Source organism: Neophocaena asiaeorientalis, unplaced genomic scaffold (genome assembly GCF_003031525.2).
Source record: "Neophocaena asiaeorientalis asiaeorientalis breed wild unplaced genomic scaffold, Neophocaena_asiaeorientalis_V1.1 scaffold649, whole genome shotgun sequence".
NCBI classification, from domain to species: domain Eukaryota; kingdom Metazoa; phylum Chordata; class Mammalia; order Artiodactyla; family Phocoenidae; genus Neophocaena; species Neophocaena asiaeorientalis.
In genome coordinates this window covers 3,216,812-3,222,760 of record NW_020173202.1, presented here as the reverse complement: position 1 = coordinate 3,222,760, position 5,949 = coordinate 3,216,812, and the positions used below count along the sequence as shown (strand labels likewise).

General features: G+C 51.4%; 1 protein-coding gene across 10 annotated transcripts in view; it reads right to left on the bottom strand.

The window, feature by feature from the left end:
* Positions 1–5,320, bottom strand: part of FAM120B (family with sequence similarity 120 member B) — a 95,072-nt gene extending 89,752 nt beyond the window's left edge. For 8 of the 10 annotated variants that reach the window (XR_003003267.1, XR_003003268.1, XM_024744908.1 and 5 more), the window contains exon 1: positions 5,246–5,320. The gene's annotated coding sequence lies outside the window, so the exon portion shown is untranslated. Of the gene's footprint in view, positions 1–4,462; positions 4,712–4,754; positions 4,956–5,245 lie in introns of those variants that run through there. The other 2 variants (XM_024744906.1, XM_024744907.1) reach the window with 2 other exon arrangements.
* Positions 5,321–5,949: the final 629 nt, after the last annotated feature.

Genomic DNA, 5,949 nt, shown 5'->3' with positions numbered 1-5,949 from the left:
GCAGGTAAGCAAGAGGAATAAGGGATGAATCTTTTTTAAGACCATAAGGTGTCTTTTTTATTATTAAATCAGTGTTTCTAAGGTGCTTAAAATATCTGTTCTATTAGGTAGTTTAACCTGCACTTTATTTACTGTATTATAAATGTGTTCTGCAACGTGGAAAACGGGGGAAAAAAACAAAAACAAAACCCCTCAGTCTGGCCAGAACCTCTGTCGTAAGGGAAGAAGAGTCTAGAGAGACGAAAAGGCGCAGCGACCAGAGTTTGCACAGCCGCACACACGTGCACACTTCATCCTAAGGGAAAGCAGATGCTGCTCAGGGCTCTTAAGCAAGCGCATTTTAGAAGCACTGCCCTGCCTGTGCTGTGGAGGAGGGAGAGAGGCAGGCCCGACTGGGGAAAACCAGCTACCCCCCCGCAAAGCCCAGCACCCTCCCTCATGTCGATGTGGAAGAACCCCAACACTGCAGGGAGGCAGAGCCCTGTTTCCTGCTGCAAAAGACAAAGGAGGGTACAGAGAGGCTCTTCTGCTTCCCCACCCTCCCCGATATACCAGAGATCTAGCAGCTGTAGGCACAGCAACCAGCAAGACGAAGTCCCTAAGACATGCACCTTCAAAGAAGGAGCAAAGGCTCAGGGTCCGTCAGGAAAGAAGAAAGCCTGCGGGTGCGCAAACACGTGTCAAAACGCACCAAGCCGTACACTTTAAATATGTGCAGCTTATTCTACGAGCCCCACGGCAGACACCCCTCTCGTCCCACTGGCACGCTATCAAGTTTTGCTCGGACTCCACTGTGGGGCACGCCTGCCAGCGACGAAGGCAGGAACGAACGGCTGCTGGGCGGCAGCCAGCAAGTGTGAGCTGCTCAAGTCACCTGCCTGAGGTCACAGACGGCAACGGCAAAGCCGGGATTTGAATCCACCTGCCTCCGAAACCGGTTCCTCTCACTAGGGGAGCCCCCACCCCAACACTGCACTTGCTGCCGGCACGCGCGGAACACCAACTCGCGTGGCAGAGTCAGCCTGCGGGGCACGCGCTTAGCCCAGAGGGCTCCTTTCTGAAGGTCCTCCCAGTCCCAGGGGCCCAACAGAAAGGCTGGACTGAAGGAGCAACCCAGAAGGCTGGACCCTGGGTCTTTCCGCACCCGACTGCAGCGCTACAAAACCCCTTCAAGTAAATGAACATAGAAAAGGAAAATGTCTGCCACCTACAAAAACTTATGCCTCATGTATCCAGAAATCAGGATAAGACTCCAACATAAATTTTAAAATTCACAAGTAAAACTGAAACAATTTATTCATAAACAACTTCTCAGGCTCTGATTTATCATCTATAAATTCTTCTTCTACAGAGTTCTAACAATTAGCTCCTAAGTCCACAGTGAAGGAAAGTATGGAAAGAGCATTTGAGGCAGGCACGCACATACTGACAAGGGTCAGAACCTCTAACAGCTGACCTGGGGAAAGCAAAGGGACAAAAACACTGAAAGAGGCCGAAAGACATAAAAACTCCAAACCAATAACAGGGAAAACAGTTGTATGTGCCTCAACGAGCCCTAACACTGTTTGCATCACAAATTTTATGTTTAAAATGTTTACTTGAGATCATATCACAGGGATTAGGGAAAGTTCATATCACATTTAGCACACTCTATTAAGAAAGTAGGGAATGGCTCCAGTGGTTAGGACTCCGCGCTTCCACTGCATGGGGCCTGGGGTAAGATCCCACAAGCTATTGTGGTGTGGCCAAAAAATAAAAAAAAATTTTTTTTTTTTAATTTAAAAGTAATTTTATTTTTAAATTAAAGAAATGTTTTTAGGGCTTCCCTGTTGGCGCAGTGGTTGAGAGTCCGCCTGCCGATGCAGGGGACATGGGTTCGTGCCCCAGTCCGGGAGGATCCCACGTGCCGCGGAGCGGCTGGGCCCGTGAGCCATGGCTGCTGAGCCTGCGCGTCCGGAGCCTGTGCTCCGCGACGGGAGAGGCCACAACAGTGAGAGGCCTGTGTACCGCAAAAAAAAAAAGTTTTTAAAATTAAAAAAAAAAAATTTTAAAAGAAAGCAGGGAAATACTCTATTTTAGAAAGATTTCCATCCTAAATGTGAAATTTTGATGCCTAATGGGCAAAAATCCAAAACTCTACTATCCAGCAAACTCTGCTGTCCAAAGTGTTACTGTCCCCTTGTCCTGGTTGCAGACCGTTTTATTATAAATGACTTACAGTAACTTACACGAATCTGTACTGAGTTAATTCTTCGGGCTCAAGGACTTATGGGGAAAGCATCCATCTCTGCTGTGTACTTTCTACAGCCTAGCATGCACACGGGCGTGCAGCTGGACAGGTATGTGGAAGTATAAACTCGGTGCATGCTATAGTAGGCTCTCGACAATAAGAGCTGAGCTAAATGGACTCCTCCTTCTCTGAACCACACTTGTTTATAAGGAAACGGGTGCTTAGGACCTGGCTTTTTTAGCTAGCAATGGCCCTGATTTACTGGCTGACTGAAGACAAATCACTGACTCTCTTTGTACATCACTGATTTCCTTATTTGTAAAAATAAGATAATGATTTACCTCTCAATTTGGCAGATTTTAAGCTACTACTATAAAATCCTTTAGAAATATCTTATTATATTTATATAAATAATTTAAACCTTAAATAACATGTTTTAACTCTGAAGACTTTTCCAACAGAACACCTTATAAAGAAACAGAAATTTCCTTCTAAAAGCAAATGAAAATGTAAAAGTTATTCACACTTATTATAAAGCTCTATAAAAGTAACTGATAGCATAAGGGTTGCCTCAGTTTCAAACTAATAAAATAAGGATGCAATTCATTCCTCTGAATGAATTTCCAGTGTATGATTCCAGTTTCCATAGAGATAAGAGCTGCTTTTATGATCTCAATTAAGTGAACTTCCCTTCTTATTTTCAACCTTTTCTTGAAGGACATGGCAACCCAGCAGACAAGCAAATCAAATACATGCACTGCTGTAAAGATTCTGCCCTCTGTGCTAAGCTGCCAATCTCTGACTCCTCTCTTCCTGACCCAAGAGCAAACCAAAGCCAGGTTACAGCAGGAGTTTGACCAGCTCCATTCATTCATATTTTCTCTCTAAGCCTCAATAAGAGGCACACACAAGGAGGAGTAGGAGGTGGGGAGGGGAAAGTCTGAAGGACAAGAACACAAAAACCAAGACAGCAGGATATGACTAATGGCCAGTTTAGTAGGGATCCAAGTACTGTAGGGCCTGAAACTTATATAATTTGAAGTCCCTCTTCTAAAAAAGAATACACTATTATGGGACTTCCCCGGTGGCGCAGTGGTTAAGAATTTGCCTGCCAATGCAGGGGACACGGGTTTGATCCCTGGTCCCGGAAGATCCCACATGCTGCAGAGCAACAAAGCCCATGAGCCACAACTATTGAGCCTGCTCTGTAGAGCCCGCGACCCACAACTACCGAAGCCCGCGCGCCTACAGCCCATGCTCTGCAACGAGAGAAACCACTGCAGTGAGAAGCCCGCGCACCTCAACGAAGAGTAGCCCCTGCTCACTGCAACTAGAGAAAGCCCGCGTGCAGCAACGAAGACCCAACGCGGCCAAAAATAAATAATTTTTTAAAAATAAAAGACACACAATTATAAACACAAGACCACTGAGGTCCTTCCCAGTGCCTTGAAAGGGGCCCGTGAAGGCGAGGCCCCTGAAGCCTGAACTTCATTAGCTTTACAGTAAACCTGCCCCATAAATGACACTGATTCAGGCTCAGGGAGTAGGGAGAACCTCAGAACAGTAAAAACTGTAAGTGACCTCAACCAACACCTACTGCGGTCTTCTCAGTTCACAGACGAGAAAACAGAGGGCCAGAAGTGATTAGAGATTCCCATGTCTGGAAAATAGACATGTCTGTTCGAAATTACACAAAGACAGCTGGGAGGTAAGGCGGTCAGGAAACGGTATGCATGGAGATGAGCAGTGTGTGACCTGACACAGCCAAGGTGTTCTCACTTTCCTTGAACACAACCTATAAGGAATGCACCACTGCAGTCCTGTGACAGAGGAATGGCAAGGTTGGGGGAAAACCCCTACGGCAGAGCTTAGAGATGGCAGAGATGGGGCGATGGGGAAATCGACACACAGAGAATGTGTGAAGGCTGTGGTGGTGCAGGAGTGGTAGCTCCTCACAGAAAGGTCCAAACGTGGGCAGGCCAAAGAGCACATGAAGATGGGAGGCCACGATTCAGAAATGACAGAGATGGAGGACAAAACAGGAGGAGGACACCAGACATGGAGGAACCAGAGCGTAATACATTTGGGAGGCGACAGGTGAGGAACCTGATGCTGCAGACCTGTCCCCATTCTGTGGTTCTCATTCTCTGCATTACCTACTCAAGCGCTCAAGCCAAAAATGTGGAAGTCACTGGAAATATCACGACCTCACTTTTTCCCCATCAAACTCACCTCCAAGTTCTCCCCACTATCATTTCCAGATTTTCAGTCCTAAAACTTCTTCCCTAAACGGCTGCAAAAGCCCTCTTATCACATGCAGTCACCCAGCACCACCATCCCTACGCCTGCCAGATGACTCTTTTAACACTCCGATCCGATCACATCACTTCCCTGTTCCCAATTCCCCCGAGTTTCCTGCCATCCCCAGCTCTAGCGCCCTGTCTCTCCCAGAATATGTCAGGCAGTCTCAAACCTGCAGGTCTTGAATATTCTGTTCCCTCTGAAGGAATGAATGGCCTCTTACCCCTCGGCACCTCCCAACTCCCACTTATTCGAAACTCAGCTGGAATCCTCCCCTTCTGTATAGAAACTTCTGGCCCCTCCTTGGCCGACATGGACAAATCATCCTCTCAGCCACCTAGGCGTCATCCCGCCGGCCTTTATTCCCCAGAGGGCATGGTGCTTGCTGGGTGCTGGGGCTCCGGCTCAGGACAGCCGGGTCAATGCGGAAGGCGCCCAAGTTCGGAGACGCCAAGTGCAAAGGTCAGAGGACACCTCCCTGGGGTACGGCCGACAGGGACCACACGGCGACCCGGAACTGCACACCTCTTTCCGGGGAGGAGTCGGGCCAAGGCGGCACCGGGAGGAGCACGCAGGGCGCACGGCTGTGGGGACATGCGGTGAGGGAGACGCGGCCCAGGGACCGCGACGACGCAGAACCACGAGCGCAGCCGCCGCGCCGAGGCGACGACCGAGAGCGGCCCAGACGCGCTGGCCCCACAGGCCCAGCCCTACCTAGAGATGCGCCTGCTCAGCCGGAGACGCGCCCGCGCAGCCGTCGGCCCGCCGCAGCCGCCGCGCACTTCCGCTTCCGCTCGGGCGTTTCCGCTCGAGAAACCGCCCCGCCCACTCGGTGGGCGGGGTCTGCGCGGCCGGGCCCCAGAGGCGCCGGGAAGCGAGATGCGCCGGCGCAGCGCCCGTTGCCTCGGAAACGGCGCGGTGCGTGGAGGTCGGGGTCACGCCTCGCTCGGCTCCCGCTGGCTCACCCGCTGGCGCTATGGGCCACTGGTGGTGCGGACACGCGAGCCCGGGCCCTGACGCCGCAGTTTGGCGGAAGAGCGCGGGGAGGGCGGTGTGGGCTGCTAGGAGACGGCAGGCTGGCCCTGAGCCCGGGCCCCGCAGGAGGCAGGCGGCCGGGGGTTCAGAGCGAGTGGATTTTCCAGCCAAGGGACCTTGGCGCGCTATCCACCTCGACCATGGGCCTCGGTGTCTGTCCTGTCTGGAGGAGGGCGGCGCTTCCCAGCCTGGGCTGACCAAGGACACAGCAGAGCACAGCAAGCACTAGGTAGAGAGGAGCCTTGCTAGCATTGCTGTGACGGCGGCGGCCACCCTAACTATTCTGGAGCCCGCAGTTTTAGTGGGCAGGCTTGCGGTCTGGAACGGGGCATGAGAGCTCCGGGGCGGGCAGCCACGGCAGCGGAGGAGGGGAGGAAGCGAGG